Here is a 19,322-nt window from a genome sequence, read left to right as displayed (position 1 = left end):
TTCGCAGGCATTATGTATATACGAGAGGTTGTAAATGCAGAATACAATTGCTTTGAGTTACATGCTCTAACATATTGCACTTAATTAAATAAGGGTTACACCACAATTTGTTCTATCTACACTGTTAAAGGCATTATGTACAAATGAGATGTTGTATATGCAGATTAGAAGTGTTTTGAGTTGGGCATAAAACCCGCTACGTCATGATTCGAACGTAACAAAACCATTAAAGCGGGACACTGCTGCAGGTCGAACAGTGTCCGCTGCTGAGAGAATCGCGGAGGTATGTTGCCATGGTAACCTCACGTCCCTACTTCCCATTTCCATGGGAAGGCGGGATGCGAGGCACAGCTCGTACAGCAATACACAGCTGACAGGCAGCGCCATTGGTCGCCATGGTAATCTATAAAGCCGTGAGACGGCGCGCAGTCCCGCTTTGGGATTCGCAGCATTGTTCTGCCTGAGAGAAGCAAAGACAGGTAAGCAGTTTGGACATATGGCGCTCATGAATTTACACAGAATGTTATCACAGAGTTTTGATTTAAGTTATACATATTGCAGGCAGCCCTGATGTTAAAGTTGACAGTGGGAGAGACCGCTATCTTGATCCGTATATGTGGACACTAAGGTATGTGTCATGAGATGAAATAAGCACATGCAGCCATTTTCTCAAGAAACCTTAGAATGCTGACTCATAGAAACATGTTGTTTTCTTTCTTTTTCCTTCACAAATTCCGTTTAACCCTGGAAATTTCGAAACCAACATTGGTATGTACCTTTTACATATGATGATTCTTAGCATATAATAATTGTATTATGAATAATGATTTTGGAATGTGTTATGTCTGTTTAAATTATATCATTATTTTTTTTTGGGGGGGGGACATGAGGATGGTGCTGTGCACCGAAATGCATTGGCAGTAATAGTGTCCCAATAGACCACGTTGTTTTTTTTGTTTGCCTAACCAAATGTGTGAGTAAACACGCTGTTTTTGACTACAGAAGAGTTTTTTATTTGAAAGAAAAATTCTCCGCCACTATATATGATTAAGGAAAAAGAACTAGATTATGAAAATCACTAAAAACAACTAGAATCTACTAATGATGAACTTTTATGTTTGAACATATGAACGAATGATATTTAAGCTCAAGGAGAGCGGGTTTGAGAGCACCAGAGGTAATTAAAAAATATTGGTTTTCTCAGTCTTCTCTGCATTTTCTAGCTCTTGTTTTCCTCTTTCTTTTTCATTCCATCCCTCTGGATTTCTAGCTTGCAACCTACACTGTTGCTTCCTTCATTTTCCTTCTTTCTTTCCTTTTATAGTTCCTGTTCTTCATGTTGCCCTATCCTTTTTTCTAGCTTTTATTTTCTTTTTTCTTTCGCTCAACTTCCTATTCTCATGGATTCTCCCTTTGACCCAAGATTTGAGCTTGTTTGACCCAGTCGAACCACCAAGACCTTCCGGAGCTGCCTTTGGATCCAACTGATCTTCGAGCCACAGTTCTGCACTTTTAAACCACTTTTCTGTTGCACTATGCCAGCTGAGTGACTTGTTGCCCCATCTCAAGATTGACATTGTTGTACCTGAAGCCTTCGAACCACCTACCCGAAAAGCCAGCATCTTCATTGCCAATCTTTAACAACAATCTACCAGGCCCTGGGGGAGCTTCTAAGTGCGACCTTCAAAAGCCGCCCCACTGGAACTGTTTGTCCAGTCACCAGCATCTTCGACTGACAAACCAAATTTCGAACCGATCCTGATGGCCCTCATGACCAGAACTTTGCTGGACGCCATTTTGAGCCACCCTTCAAACAGCTAGCATCTGCGTTGCCTATCTTCATCACCAGTCAAACTGAATTTGGTGGCCTCATCGAACCACAACCCTCGATGCCATATCGGACTGCCCATCTTGAACTGCTGGTCCAGTCACCAGCATATCATTGTAGAACCAACTGTCGAACAGCCTCTGGTGGCCCTAATGAGCAGCACTTTTCCAAACTAAAATGAACTTCAGCTCAACTTCGACTTCACACCTGCTCTCTGTCTGGAAATTTGTGAACATTGTCTTTGAGCTTGATTCGATCCGCACTAACAGTACTGAGATGTCTGGTTCAATGCTGATGAACCGCCAAGCACAGCAGAAGGTATTACTGACTGATAACTGCCCCTTTGGTCCTTCTTTGGGCTCTAGAGCTTGGCTAGGTCACTTGAATCCCTTTATGCATACAAGAACATATCCTTGCAAGAATATTGGGGTTATTACATGCCAGTTATCCCTAATTCACTACCCAAAGTGCTGCATCTTGCTATACTGAGAATGCTTCATCTGCTGTCTTTGCATTTTCTGTGTTCTTTCCTAAAGGGTGGGTTATATGGAATCAAAACTATGTATCAGCACACAAAACATATGCTTTAATCATAAGCCGTCTTGCTTAAATGCTGAATCGGGCTGGGTTTTAACGTTGTGAAAAACGTAAGTTATGCAGTGCCATGTATTCTGAGTTTGCAGCATGGTGAGAAAAACGAGTTTTGTCTTTCATTCTTTGCTTACCCTTTGTAACTGATACATTTATTTTGCCTCATAATTGAAACATATACTTATTTTTCCTTGGCCTTGGGCAGCCCATTTATTTAGACCTTTCTAAGAAGACATGACCCATCCATTGGGAGGAGTCTTGGGAATCATGCCCACAGTATACTTAGGATAACCCGAACACATCTTTCGCCCCTCAAGCACCCAGACTTTACATTTGCATATATATTTAATATACATCTCAAATAGAAAGTGTTGATGCCCCACGCTCAAACCCAATTCAAATACGAAGTCCAAACAATGCTGTTTAAAGCACCTAAATAATAACTCCAAAAAGTTCCAGTGACTCAATGTCTCTTTAATTTCTTGTGTAATGGACAGCGGACACGTGTTTCGACAATACGTCGTTTTCATGGCGGTATTATGAGTTTATCAATCCATATCAGTAGCAAAAGAATACATTACATTGACCATAACAAATGAAAGAAAATGTTTTTGATGCATAGTACATACATGCCAACAGAAATGAATTAATAATGACGAAATTAAAAATGAAGATCATACCATATTGTGTCATAGCATCAGGTCAGGATGGCGAGGTAAGTTCAGGGTAGTGGAAAAGGTAAAAGTGATAAAAAGGGGTTGGTTAAGAAAACACATATTAGTATATTCCATGTATCCATGTGATAGATTTTAAAATTACCTATCTAAGACAATTCCCTCAGAAAGAAATTTCTGAAGATATTTATATAATTCACCAATTGTGACTATAATATGTGAAGCAATTCCATCAGTAAACAGAGCAAGTGATTGTGATCCCTTGTCCATACCATATTACACAGCCACGGTAGTGGCCGTGTAGTTATGGTAAGTTGCTGTTTCCATAGGAAGAGCACTTTTTGGGCGGCTTATAACTCCGCTCCCCCTGGAGGAATCCTCCCCAAACTGTGCAGAAAAAGTATATTGCCCATATTGAATCTTTTTGCAAAGTTTGGTGATGTTTGGTCCAGGGGGGGAAAGGTTATAGGGGGGGTCCCAAAACGTCTTTTTTTCCCACAGACTGAATGGGGGAAAAACTTTGCGCACGGCTACAGGTCAAACCGCTGGACGGATTTTCACGAAATTTGCAGCAGGTATAGGGGCTTGGGCCAGAAAGCGTGCTTTTGTAAATTTGGTGACAATCCGTCCAGTATTTTTCTTTAAAACGACCAAAAAGGTATGTCTCAAAAAATTAGTGATATCTATGTCCACTCTGCGGTCACACTTCCCTGTTTGCTCCGCGGACAAGATAACGATTGGCTAATGGGCTCGCGTCATGACCGCGGACACGCAACGTCTCTGCCAATTGGCTGCTGCGAGACGTATTCTGCATCAGATTGTTTGGCTGCACCCGACATCTTGGATCCGCCGATAGCAGAGCAACAACCAGTGTACACATGCTATATTAATAAAACTCTTTTGCTGTGTCACAGAGCGTTGGGACAGGTTGAGACCGTAACACATGGGTGATCAATGCATTTGGTCTGGCGGTCGGTCTTCACAATGTATTTTCTATGGCCACCTTGTACGCACAGAAAATGAGGGGTGTAATAACGGTAGCATTTCAGTCCATGCAGTGCACAGGAACCTTGTTACTGTTGTAAGGACACGCGTAGTGGTAGCGAACATTGAAATTGAGTACATGCTGTAATTAAATTATTTTTTCCCTATCAGTGTACTATTCATTTGTATGGCGCCATGGGTGTGAGATGCTGCGGTGGTTGTGGCCAGTGCGTACAGCCATGGGTGTGACATGCTGCGGTGGTTTTGGCCAGGGCGTAGAGTCTTGGATGCATGGCCGTAGGCCGAAGGCCATACTTCCAAGACTGTACGCCCTGGCCACTACCACCGCCACATGTCACAGCAATGGATACACCTGTAGTATTGCTTATTGATCAGATGGTTGTGGGGAGTGTGTAGAGTCTTGGCCACTGGAGGTATAAGCCACTGCACACACATGCATTGTATTATCTGGGGACATACAGCTAGGAGTGTAGCCTCTGGCCACAACCACTGAAGCATACCACACTTATAGATACACCCGTACCTCCGCACATCACTCAGGTGGTTGTGGTGGGGGCCTGCAGTCTTGGGTGCATGTTGGTTGTGGGCAGGTTTCCTGCCACCAAATTCATACGGTAAAGTGGAAGTTGGTGCTCAATGTACGGCGAGCAATGCCTGCATCTGTGTTGTAATGTTTTCAGATTAATCTTGAAGTCGGACTAGCGTCCTATGTTTTGAAATCTGAGGCAGCCACCTGGAGTCTTTGATGGGGATTTTCATATGTTTTTGCAAAGTGAGAATGCATGTGCCTTCTGAGTGAAGGTCAGTTCATTTGCTTTTTTGGTTGCAAGCTAAGTAGACCCACGCATTCAAGTGAATTCATAAGGGGCTATTGTTTTTTGACCTTGAGTGAAAGTGAAACTTTAAAAGCTATGCAAGGAATCAAAGTTTGAAAATAAAATACTATTTGATAAGGTTATAGTTTAAAAATGCTTGTAAGTAGCATGAAATATCAGTTCACGAATATTCTTTGATGCAAACAGTTTGCTGTGTGACTTTGCCAAAAATAATAGAGGCTGTGAAGATGATGTAAGTTTAATGTTGACGACTGTACACTAATTGTGACAATGTAACTGAAGTGTTATATTTTTGCGGAGTTGTAATTTTCCTCCAATACCAGAGAGTGTACATTGTTCGCGTTTGCAAGCTAAGACTAGAGTCACCGTTGGTGAACGTTATTTCTTTTTCTTTGAAATGTTCTTTTGGTCTTGTTACAGTTTGCATGTTCTTTTGGACTTGTGTAACATTACAACATGTAATTTTTTCTTGCTTGTCCATTCATGCTGCATCCATAACCGAATTACCATGTCACTGTGTAGTTGTCCTTTTTTTAACCCTTACAGCGAGTGCTGTTTATCTGCGTTTGTAGGGTGTCATTATATGCCCCCATGGTGAACTCTAATACTTCTTTAAAATGTCATGTTTGGCCATTTATATTTGTGTAGTATTTTCCACAATCTTTGTGTCTGTTTTGGAAATTTTTCCTAAAGGTTGGGTATTGACACACATTTTGTCTTACGTTTTCCGCATAGCCATATTTTCCCGTACTGTGAGTGCCATCTATGATCTATGGTGGTATCATCTATGGTGGTGTAAAGCAGCGGTGATGCCGCCGTGTTGGAAATACCTGTGCAAACAAATGGAGTGCTTCAACAGAAACGCATACTTTGCGTATACAAAATTAACTGCATGTGTCTCTCCATGAACATTTTCACTGTTGGCCCTTGGAGTCATTGCTACAAATTATTTGCAAATGCAATTAGTCCGTTCATCTCTGACAGTTGTTTGATAAATAAAAGTACTTTCCAAATTCTAAAATGTAACCGTTTTCTTTTAAAATCACACATATCATTCCGAAATGTAAAGTACCACGTTATACGTCACTTTACGTTTATTTACAGGTTCTGCATCACGGTACATACTGTTGCTTTTTCTTTGCTGTCATGGAAGGCGAATAGAGGCTGTGTATAGAACAACTGCCGTTCCTTTCGATGGTGGCCATCTTGAAAAAGGATTTTGTTTAACCAGAAATCCCATTTTTCCGTAGCACGCGCTAATGATTTGCACATCTATACTATTATTGTCAAATCTTATTGCGTCTATGTCCTGTACTGTGAAAGGTGGATCTTAACGCAACATTTACTTTGTTAACGGATGGCTTTCTTTTTTGGTAGGACAGCTAATAAGGCCATTTGCGAACGGAAATTGGGAAAGACGTATCAAACAATGATATGGGGGAGTGGGTAGCCGGTGCAAAAATATTGTGCGTTTGTTATTTCTAAGGTTGGGGCAGTGTTTGTCATGCTCCTTCATTACAGTAGTGCTGTTGTTTCTTGGGGAGGATGGATGGCCTTAGCTGATGTTATTTTTAGATAACTAAAACATTTGCTGAAAGTATGCAATGTGCACTACATTTTTAATGGATAACGACCAATACGTGTTGGCGCTGTGCAAGGCACATGTTGCAGGTGGACGTTCCTATATCAATATGAAATCTGTTTCCACATTGCCCACGACACAAAAATCTCACTGTTAAGTGTTTACGGATTCTGGGACACGTTACCGTGCTGTACACCAGCATATTGTCAAGAGGTATTCTGCGCAAGGTGTTTAAATAAGTCAGAAATTGCTTTACATTATGGTTATGTGGCACTACTGTAAACCGATCATCTTTAGAAAAAAAACTTTGCAAGGGGGACGGTATGGTTAAGTTGCTCTGCTGAAAACCTGTGAAATTCAGTTAAAAAAAAACTTTGTTAAGGGGACGTTATGGTTAAGTTGCCCTACCAAAAACCTGTGCACTTCACTAAAAAATCTTTTCAAACGTGCCATCAGGGCCATCTTAAGAACTTTGGGGGCCCGGGGCACGGACACCTCGGGGGGGCCCCCCTCCAACAGACCAAAGGAATTAAGGGATATACAATATCTAGTGCTCTGCACCCTGTATCACAATAATAACCCATAGCTTGATATGCTGCCTCGCAGAGATCAAAATAAGCATGGTAAACTTCCTTTCAGATACATTACCCTCGTCATTCTTGTTGTAATCAGAGTGATACACAAGTAGCATTTCAAGGGCAACATTAGCAGTCTACGACAAGGGTACTTGCGCTCAAGCATAGGTACAGCAAACATTTCATCAATTGCAGCCACGCGGAAGGTATACTGGACATAGTATAACTGCAGGACACAGATTTTATGACAAAGGTACACATAATCCAGAATAGTCAAATGACTCAGATTAGCTGCTTCAGAGGCAGCCAAAGTGCTCAAGCATGGATACAGGCGACCAAGGGAAGCAAGGATAAAACTACACATACCATAGCATAGAGAGTGGATGACGGTGGCTGTGGTGTGTAATATATCAATGCTCACTATCATTATAGAGAAAGCAACACTATATATAGCCAGTGAAACCATGGGTGAGTCTTTTTTAAAGATCATACCCTGAGAACAAAATCACTCTGAAGGGCTGACAATTTTGACAGGTGAGGAAATACAACATTAAATGAGATACCCAGGATCACACATTCATTAAGAGGTGAAGCTGGGATTCGTACCTACTCTGCGATTTCTGCTCTTTACCAATTTATTTTCAAATGTTTACCTTAAACTAAAATAATCCCATTTTACAGAACTGACTTGAAAAATATGAAAATCACATAACCCAATATAAACAATTTACAATTTACATTGCGCTCATCCTCACAGAAAGTATATAAATACCAGCATACTAATGGATGAGATCTTAGAAGATTTCAGATAGGTTTCTCTTTTGTAATGTAAAGCTTTAAATACACCCCAAACACAGGCGTGTGCAATGGTATTTAAAAACGGGCAGACAAACCTTTGAATTGTACAAAAAAGCAAACCGTTTTGTTGTCACATAAGCAGACCTTAAAATATGCTTCTAAGAAACCTGCAATATCTGGTCTGCTCTCTACTGTCTAGAACTCCTTCCACTCAAATGGCCTACATGATAGGAAAGATCAGGTAATTGGCCAAACAATGCCACCAGTATGTGAGAACCAAACCTTTTCATAGAAGGCAGTACAGTACTGTCAGTGATATAAGATTTGTCCAGGATCACTGTATCGTCTGCTGGTAAAGCCAGGATCCAAGCATGAACCCTTTCGTTTCACAGTCTGGAACTTGGATACATAAACACCTCTAACACTTTAATGTCATCAATGGAGGTGCCTACCCAGGTTTTACAATGCCTCATCTAAACAAACCAATTTATAGACCTTCACCATACTGATACTATGTTAGGTTATATATCAACTGCTCTCTAGTACAGGTACATTGGTGATGATAACACCTGGAGTGCTATATAACAAAGTGCATATACATGCAGGCTTAACAACTTCATAAATTCAAAACGCTGAGTCGGCCTTGCTGGAATTTGGTATTGTAATCTTGCATATGAACGCAGATTTCTGCTTAACACACTGAGCTATCCTCGGAACCATTGGGGCACTCACATTTATCAATATGTATTTCAACTATGGCTATTGCACATGATCAATTTAATCCCCACAGAAAGGTGAGAATGCTACAGGTGTTGTGCCACGCAAACTATGTACACCACAGTGAACATAGCATTACAGGATGAAAAGATCAGAACAAAATGTGCTTGTCAACAACAGACAGAAAATAGGTTTAGCTATAGCAGCACACCATAGAAAATCCTGATGTGTAATACTTAATTTTGTTAACTTGGGGAAACTTAATTAAAAGAAAAATAAGGCTCCTTCTTGGGGCCCCCTCCATGGTGGGGGCCCAGGGCAAGTGCCCCCTTTTCCCTCCCATAAAGATGGGATTCGATGTCATCTTTGATTTCCTGCTGTTAGTCTTAGCAGTGCAAGGTGGTGGCGTGAGTTATGGTTATGTGATGTCATCAGTGATGTTATTAATGACATTTGTGATGCCATCTTTCATGTCCTGGGTGTTAGTGTTAGCAGAGGACAGTGGTGCAGGCAGTTATGGTCGCTTAGCCTACCATAACTGACGAATTTCAGGGGTTTTTCGGTTTTACTTTGAACCATAATGGCACGTTTGAAAAGTTTTTTTAGTGAAGTGCACAGGTTTTTGGTAGGGCAACTTAACCATAACGTCCCCTTAACAGTTTTTTTTATTGTATATATATATATATACTCTGCTCTGCCGAAATATACGACTGAAATTTCACATACATTGGTAGTTTCCGTAAAATGACCTTATTCACCATTCAAAAGTGTATGCAAAACTAGAATGAAAGTGTGCAAGTCTAATTTTAAGCAAAGATTCTTGTAACCAGGGCTTACCAGCAATTTATTTCATTACGTTTCATTTAATATACAGCAGTCTGCACCTATAGAACACTTGCTTCCACACCTCCTCAGACTGTGCACCATTTTTAACTTCAACACATCTCTATCTTATTCTGTTACACCATTTTCCGGTCAATGCATCCTAAGCAGACTAATGTCATGATGCTGCTGGGTGGGACTTAATGCACTTTAACCCAGACAAGGTTTATGCGCTTTGGGGCTACTACAGTAATGAGCTGGCACACCACAAAAAACAATAATAACAATGATTTCATTATTTCTTGCAGATGGTGTGTTTAATTGAATTGAAGTATATATATTTTAAAGAACCTTGATTAGACATTCCTTTTATTTTGGAGTTTTGTACTATTGCTGTTTGGGTTGGTACTGGATCACATTCACACCCCTCTTGTGAGTACAGCCTTCCATCGGCCCACGTTACCAGAAAAGGCAACGGAGGTCTAGCCCTTAACTTTGCCCGTTGTTCCTTTAGTATTGAGATGACTCTTGGTTTGTTGCAGTTTGAGGACTGAGTAGGCACTTTAGCCACTACCAACACTTGTACTCCTTCAGAGCACAGGTCATTTCATCACACACAAGCACATTAAATGCATATGCTGCCAAAAACTCACAGTACGTGGTAAAACATACAAAATGATCTTGGCTATCATGTTTCCACAATATTTTAAGTGTTTCCAGAGGATTGATTCAACTTTGAAATCATCATAAGATATCTGGAGACATATTATCTAATATTTGCACCACTAAAAGTTCAGCAAATGCATTTAGAATTAGTTTAAATCAGTTGTGCGTCCTAGGCAATACAGAATAGAGCACTCCATGTCTCCCTCAATGTTATTATTATTTTTTTATTTGTATATGGTCTATTCAAACCTTTACAAAACATCAAGACAACTATATAAAAAGTTTAAAAGTTCACAAAGTTCACAAAGGTAAAAAAATAAACAAGAAAAAAAAATCCAAAAAAAAACATCGGCACCATCAATACAAGCAAAATATGATCATTGTACTCAATCATTACATACAATCGTTTCCCACTCATTAAATCATACCGATGAAGAAAATGTAACACTAAATTATACCTAAAAGGTCAAAAGTAAAATAAACCTACAAAGATATGCAAAAACAGAAAAAAAAGCAAGGAACATAACAAACTTTGCTCTATATTATAAATTTTAACTTTTAACAAATCCGGATAGAGCCAAGCCCTCATGAATAGTTTGAATGTTCAGGCATCTTTTCCATGCCCACTCATCTTCGTATATAATGGAGTTGGTATTTAGGGGTTTCAGATATTTAACCCTAAGTGGATGTAGTGTCACACACTCCATAACCAGATGTTTTAAAGACTCCTCATTTGCCAGGCAGAACCTGCATCTAGCATGTTCCACCGAGATCAGCCCTCTTCTGACTAGGATGTCTCTAGTGGGGAGGATGTTCCATCTAGCCCAAGGACAATACCTCGATATATTCTATCCGGAAATTGTAAAATTACCTTGGTGGGGGAGCCACAGGCTCTATGTTCATGATTCAAATGCAGTAGTGATGGATAAGAGTGAAATTTGTCAACAGTTTGACACCAATCAAAGTTCAATAATGCATGCTTTGGAGACATGGGGTTACAAATCAAAGTCTCAATGGACCTCACAATCTCCTCAAGTATGGCCTATGATCGATCCCTTAGAGAACTCAGTGTGTACGAGAAATCCAAATCTCTATTCAATAGGTGATACAATTTGTTTGCCAATCCGGTTCTGATTTTTGAGTACTGGGATATTCAGGCCCACACTACCCACGCCCACATTGATACAATACCCAATTCAAACCTGACTGCAGAGATCGGGATTGTATTCGGCATACCCAACAATGTTCTCCAGATACGGCCCTCTATGCGATTCAGTGTATCACTTACTCTCTCGGGAAACAATTCGAGGCCATAAATTAATTTAGGTATGAACTTCCTCTCATGGAATATCAGGGTGGGTTTCAAAGAAAACGTACCAAACTTTCAGTCAATCCTGACCATCTGTGCTTCTAGCAATTTTGCCTTATGTAAGATAGGCTCAATTACTGCCTTAGAGCCAGGATAGGCAGAGAAATTGAAACCCAAATATTGCACTGACTCAACCAATTTCAAAGGAGTCTCACCCAGCTATCAGATGTAACCGGAAGTCTTAACCCTCGCTTTTTTAAAAGATAGAATTTGCGTTTTAGAGGGATTCATTATTAACCCATTGGTTTTAGCATATGCTTCAAAATTACTTAGAGACCTTTGCAGCCCCACCTTGGTGTTATCCAAGATCAATAGATCATCGGCATATGCAAGCCAAATAATGTTATCCTTGCCGATCTTAGGGGCAAGAAGTCCTTCTTTAGTAAGCGAGACAGCTACATCTGAGAAGTATTGGTTGAACAGCCAGGGTGCCAATGTGCAACCCTGTCTGACCCCCTGAAAAGATCTATTCTCCTCGAGAGATCACCTCCTTGATTCAAGCAAACCCGGACCCCACAGTTCTCATAGACCCCACTAATTAATCTCAAGAGCCCTGCCGGTAGGCCCCAACTAGCCAATTTCAACCACAAGCTGCCCCGGTCGACCCGGTCAAAAGCGGGCATCAGGTCGAATGAAGCCATATATGTACAGCCACCTGCTGTCAACCATACGCCTCTTGTACACACTTCAGGGCAAGCCCGTTAACATTGGTTGAGTGGCCCCTTCTAAAACCCATCTGGAATTGATCCAGCAGTTGACACCTGTGAGCCCACTCCTCCAAGTGTGACAGCAGGAAAAGATCTTGCAGTCCTCATCAATTAATAAAATCGGATGATAATTCGCCGGGTCAGTCCTGCTGCCACACTTGAAGAGTGGGACAACATGAGCTGTGTTCCAAGATACGGGGGTCACCCCCGAGGACAATATGTCACTGAGCTCTAGGCACAACAACTGGGCCCACAGATTTGGATTGTCCTTAAAGGTGTTATTTGTGAGGCCATTTGGACCCGGAGCCCTTGAACGCTTACATATGGAGATCAGTTTTAAGATGGTTTCTAATTCAACTTGGGTATTCCACCTGTCCTCTCTAGTCAGGTCTCAAACCAGTGGAGAATCCATGGAGGATTTCCAAAATCTACTCTCCAAAAGCTCAATCCAGTCTTGTTCTGATATCGAGTTCAACGGACAAGTTGTATAGTTTGGGTCCAGCCCATTTACCAAATACCAGAATGCACTTACATCTGTCGCAATTAGGGTTCCAAGCATCCTTTCTGAATCTTTCTGAAATATTACAGATTTAATAGATTTACAATAATTCTTATATGTTTGCTTGAGTTTCCTAATTAACTTTCTATGAGCTACCTCATCCTGAATAGTGCTAAGAATCTGCTTCACTGATCTTCGTAACATCTTTTTTGGCAGATGTAACATCGGCATTATAGCAGTGTGCATGCCTAACTCGACCAAAGCCAGTTGATTTCCTCCTCAGGTCCATTTTGTCAGTCATTTGACGTACAAGAGATTGGAACTCGGATGCATTGAAATTTTGAAGTTTCCAATCATAAGTCGAGTCATTTAGTACTATGTATATTTGTGAGTTCAAAGAACGAATGTTTGGTTCAGTCCATTTAACTGCATTACGCCCTACCTTGGTGATCAATTGTAATTTTTGCCGAAATTTCCTAATATTAAGAACCCAGTTAAATTGTACCATAAGAATGCAATGGTCACTCCAATCATTTTTAAATATTTCAAATGCCAGACAAGAGTTCATAAGGGAAGTGTTTACAAAAATATAGTCAATCAAATATGAGCTGTCCCCTCTGTGCCAAGTATGCCATTCACTGGCGTGCCCTAATTCAGTGGTTTTTTCCACCAGTGGAAGCAGCCACCTGCCACCCAAACCTGTTCTCCACTTCTGCCCAGCCACTTGCTTCTCTGAATTACCCTCACAGCTCTCTTCCAACTCCCACAATTTGTGAGAGTGAGCACAGTCTGCATTCAAATCTACCATAGCTGCGACCCTGCCCTCTGGGTGAGTTTCCATCCACTCATCCACCACCCAGCAGAGCCCGTCCACAAATGGATCAACCATTTCAATACCCTTATGCCAGTAAATATTAAGCAATAGTAGATTGATCGAACCATCCATCGACCTGCAGTCCACCCCCAATACACCAAAGGAGGCAAGTCCGCAATAACCACCCCACTGAGGCCAAGAGAGACATCTACAGCAGTCAAGAGGCCCCCGATGGTCTACCCCCGTACCATCTCTAGCAGAATGGATAAAAACACTCTATCCGTCCAGAGTGGGTGCTGAGGTTAACCATGTCTCCTGCAGACAGATGCAATTAGCCATTCTCAACATTTTCATACTTGCAGGATTAGCAAAAAGATGAACATTGCCTCGAGTATTCCAAGATTTCAAACATAGCGTTATACTCTTCCAGCGTTCGCCCAAAGAGGAATTATTTTCATGGGACCAATTTTTGCCATAGGGAGGAAATGATGGACACCCAATCCATGTCATTCAGCACTCCACACTGGGCCAATGTATCAGAGATAGCAGCAACCTTAGGAAGGCTAGCAATGGATTGGCTCATGCCATTCCGAAGGACTCCCTTATTTGATTCATGTATCTGAGAGATTTCAAAACCCAATCCTGCCAGCTCTTCTCTTTGGGGAAGATTAGTTCTCTTACCAGCGGGGAGGATAGAGACATAATACTAGTATTCAACTCCTCTTTAACTGGGAAGGATACTCTCCCAATATCAGCCGATGACACCAAAGCCAGGTTAGGAATAGCCGCAAAAATAGTTAGAATATTTAGCCGGTTCATACAAATCTGATAATCCAAGCCCAAAGTACAGTGAATCATAACTTGATGTATTTCACGGCGCCCACCCTTCACAGTCTGTTGTGTGACTGTTTTGCCTTTAAGTGCATCAGAATAAGAATGTTTTGTTAATGGGGCACTTAACGGGCCATGAAACAAATCAACATTCCCCATGGGTGCACCAGTGGACCCTCTCACAGTAGCACCCGAAGGATAATGAAGGCGCTGCAGCATATCCTTCATTCCAGCTGAAACTCTGGGATAGTTAGATGGGAGGTCGACCACCTCTTTGAGGAATGTTGATTTTCCCATACCAGATCCTGCCACCACCCTGTCTATAGGCAAAATGGGATTAATACACGGAAGAGGCAATTGTGTGGTAGGGATATTCTCTGTGACCAACATAGGTCTGAGAGAATCATTCACACCTCCCAAACCCACCGTCAATACCTCTTTCGAATCTCTTACTGTTGTGCATTTATGCACCATTTTTCCCTCTGCTCTGTTGCCCGGCATATGCACAGAGGTGGTCACTCCCTCCGATGAACCCCAAATAGACTGAGATTGGCTAGGAAATAGGCCAAGTCTGTGAGGGTCCCCTCCCTGCTCACCCCAAAACCCAGTGGGGTATGAAAATGGAAATGGAATAATAGGAGAGTCTTTCAACCTCGCACCCAGGTTCATATAGGAGGCCCCCACATCCTTAATGGGTTCAATACTCTTCATGAGTGACTCTGTAATAGGATTCAAGGGAGTTAATACATCAACCACCCTAACCGGCATTGTTGGCATATTCTCAGCTATGGTCAGAGTTTTTAACACCGGTACATGGATTGGTATCACGTGTTCCAGTACAGGGGACAATCTAGCACAAAACAGTGTACAGTGTGCCATTCTCAAAGATAAAATTCTGTTTTTCCTGGCCCCCGCCCTCCACTTCAATGCTTTGCCCTTCAGCACAGTAGTAGTTTTTTTTTAAAGCAGGGGGTTCTCTAGCCCTTTGGCTAAACTCCCTTCACCCTCCTTAGCCTCATTTACCTCCTCCCCAACCAGAGATAATATCAAGGATCTCAGCCTCAATCCCAGTAGTGCCCCGTACTTGATTATCAATTGGAGGATCCATTACACTTAATTTAGAGCTCACTTCCAAAGGGGTCAACTGATCATTCGATCCCAGATCATCAGCAATTTCAATAACAGAACCCTGGTCTTCATTAAAGTTTACCTTCGACTGCTGCACATTCCTAGTTTCCACCTCATCCCTCATACCCAAATTAGCAAAGCGAACCTCAAACTCAAGTTCTTCAAGTTTTGAGGTGACATTAGTTAATATAGTATTGGTAGATTTCAATTCCGCCCAAATGTTGTCATATTGGGAAACAAAAGAACTTAATACCATGTTCAGAGCCGATAAAGTGGGGTGAGACAGACCAATACGTTCATCCACCTCCCTCAGAGTATGATGTAACTCAGAGGAGCCTTCATGAAATCCTACGCCATCTCCTATCTGGGAAAACGGTTGACACTCTTCTTGGTCACGGCAAAATGATTCCTCATTTATTACTTCCACCAGGGGAGTTGGAGAGTCAAGCGTAGGGGCATTACAAGGCTTCTGTGACTGTAGATTGGACAGCTACGTATTCAGAGCTTCCAATTCACCTTCGATTTGATCAGCCAATTCAATGATGCTAATGTCTGTCAAGTCTCTGAGCTCCCAAAATTGGGCTGAGAAGACATCACTGAATGGTCAAGCATCGCTGTTCCCTTTAATGCTGGCAGAGATTGAATCTCTGTGCTCATTGTGGCAGATTTTAAAAAAATAGTGGTCCATGACCCTTTGACCAGAAATTGGCTTTAAAAAAAGCGTTGAGTTAGATGCCCGAGATGCTGATAGATTCGAAATTACCGCCTTTCTCCCCTTCCTATGCTCTTGGGGTGTATTGGTCGGGTTAGAAAAACTTTCCACCCTTGCCTCTACCGCCTTCTTTCCATTAGAGATTCCTTTACAAATAGTCACAGCTGGTTCAAGTGGAGGATGTGGATTTCCAGACATGTGGGTGAATTTAATGGGCGTTTTCTATGCGTCACATGTTTTTACATCATCATCAGCAACAAATTTTACCCCTGTTTCAGGTGTTAGGGGGATATTCCCCCAAGGTAATTGGGCTTTGCATATTAGTTGATGGTTTAATATAATCCCCCAACTGAATTCCACTTACTCCACAGGGTACCACCAAATGCTCTTGTGTAGGCCAGCTCTGCTACGTAATCCTGATCTCGTTAGGATTATTCAAAAGCCAATACACTAAACAAAATCCCGGTCAAAGGGTGAGGGCAACAAACACACCCCCCAGTCCCCGGACTTTTATGCACCAAATCTGGCCTTGGTCTTTAAATAACAGCAAGTACCAGTACTGGTTTCCCTTGCCACCTCGCACTCTTGCAGAAATAGAATCCAATTTCCTTTTATTAAAGTTTTTTCCTTTTTTTGTTATGTAAGGCGGGAGAACAAAATCCAGGCAACAGCTTTACCCACCTCTGGCACAGTCACTATTCAATGTTATAGCTAGCAAATTCAATTTCCCTTTTCCTCCAAATGTACACGCTGCTAGGAACACAGAAATCACAAAGGTCAGTAGTAGGATCAAAGAGGACTTGCCTCAACAGTCTCCCACTTCACATCTCACGCGTTTTCAGAGTCTTACCCTTAAGCCTGCTATGAGCGTGCTGAGCAAATCCTCCTTGCTTCCTAAGGTAATCTCGCTCCGTCAGCTGATGATTTCCTGAAGGTCAAAAATCGCTGCTCCGCGCACAGGGCACAGCAAACAGCCAAACAGCATTAAAAAAATGTGGTCCCTTAACTCTGCAGGCTTCTCACCACAAGGGAGTCGGTATTGCACTTATATCCGGTTCCTGGAGAGAAAAAAAAAGTGGGCAGAGCTAAAGATCTCGTAGCTCTTAAGGGAGCAGTGCAGTGCTTAATTCCTTAGGAGATTCCTTTATTTCCTTATTTCCTTTGATGCCCCATCAGTTCAATTCAGTTCAGTTCCAAATGAAATGACACTAGCTCCATTCCACTCTGCTTTGCACTACAAAGCAAAACGCCAACAGTATCAACAGTATCAGCAGCACAGTCAGCGTAATCAGTAGATCCCAGGCAGGTAGAGCACAGCACAGCCAAACAGCATAAGAAAAAATGGACGCCCTTAACTCTGCGGGCTTCATATCGTTTTCTGTTTCCAACTTCCTGCATTGCTGACTCAAAGTGTTTATTCTGTGGGAACAAACTTTATGTTCCTATATCAGACGTTGTTTGGTCAGGCATATGTAGCAACATCTTTCGAATGAAGGTAGATCTGGATCTGCAATACACCGAACAGAGAATTGTTCATTGTTTGTATTGGACATCAGTGAAGATGCAAGACTCTAAATGGGTACCAACAGACTTATGCTGGTCATGTAAAGCTGTGAGGGGCACAAACTTGCTATGTTTTGGGAATGTAGCAAAATTGGGAAATATTGGGATGATGTTATTAATAGAATGGAGATAGTGACAAATTGTAATATTCCCAGGATGCCAATGCTTATTGTTTTGGGTCAATTGTAATTGATTCCGAATGTATGTTATGAGACAGAATACTGGTTGTACAGAGGTTTAATAATGTTCAAGAAAATTATTTTAAAATAATGTTCAGATAAGCCACTGCATGAGGAATTGAAGCATGGTATGTTTTTATCAGCAAAAGAAAAAGTTTCTTTTATACAGAAAACATCCTTAGATAATTATAATGCAATATGGGCCCATTTAGTGACTTATATGTCTGATCTTTTTTTATAATATTATGTGTTTCATTTGTTCATGTTCGGTGCACAGTGTACCTTTATTTGTTTACTTCTTTCCTCTCCTCTTTGCTCTAGTTTTCTCCGGATTGTTTCTAACTCCTGTTTTTGCTATAGATGTGCTCTACTTAGCTTCTTTATGTTTATATATTTATGTATTGCATCTATAGTCCTTGGTCTTATAAATAAATAAATAAATAAAAAATAAATAAATAAAAACAAAAAAAGAATAGAACAAACAGTTTTTGTCCCAATTGGTATTATCTAAAAAAAGGTGTGCCCTTGGGCAAAAAAAAAAAAAGTTTACAGTTTTTTGTACTATGTTTACTGCATAGCGTAAAAAATAATGTTTTTACTGCATGTATTCTTATATTATGCAGTAAGCATGGTACAAAAATGTGTCTGCTTCATTTTTCCAAAACGAAAGTATTTTCATATAATATGGATTGTGGCAAAAGCCTTCTTTCTCAATTCCGTTTTGCCTAACCAGCAAAACTGGTGCAACATTAATTTGCTCCAGTTCTTTGTACATGGGCACAATTGAGATAGTATGGCCTGAAATAATCTGTATTTGTTTGGCGCAACGTAGGGAAATGCTTTCACACGTTTTTGTTTCACCTCATTATTATTTTAAGGGAACAGCTTTTAGAACATTCTAAAAAAGACCTTCCGGTCATTTGGATGAAAATTCGCTAGCGCCGTGTAACATTTCTCTCTAAGGTCTTCTAATCCTGTCTCACCTAAAAACGGATGTGTGTTTCTTGGTGCATGAAGATATTGCAAAAATGCAAGATGCGTCTAGAAAGCGGCGCTAAGAGGGTATTCCGCAGCAAAGCGATTAAATTCAGCAATAATGCTACTGCTTTCTCTCCAGGCTTTTAACACGAAATCATAAAGCACACGCCCGGTGCTCTTGCATATTTCATACATTTTACCTTCAGACATCTGACTCGCTTACAGATGCTTAGCACTCCTTGAAAATAGCTGATGTTGTTCTGGAGCTACGATGCATTGTTAATTTGTGGCTCCATCACGTATTCGATGTCTTACCTCACTGTAATTCTTTTTTTATTGTTGGGTTAAAAGTATGTTTTCATTTATTTTTTAAAGGCACTTTTCCGACAGTTGTCACCACGCACACAACCGAATGACAGACATGCTTGAAATAACCAGAACGCAAATA

The sequence above is a fragment of the Ambystoma mexicanum genome, chromosome 2q (genome assembly GCF_040938575.1).
Source record: "Ambystoma mexicanum isolate Mex_15411 chromosome 2q, UKY_AmexF1_1, whole genome shotgun sequence".
Classification (NCBI taxonomy): Eukaryota; Metazoa; Chordata; class Amphibia; order Caudata; family Ambystomatidae; genus Ambystoma; species Ambystoma mexicanum.
Note: the sequence above shows the minus strand (reverse complement) of the source record.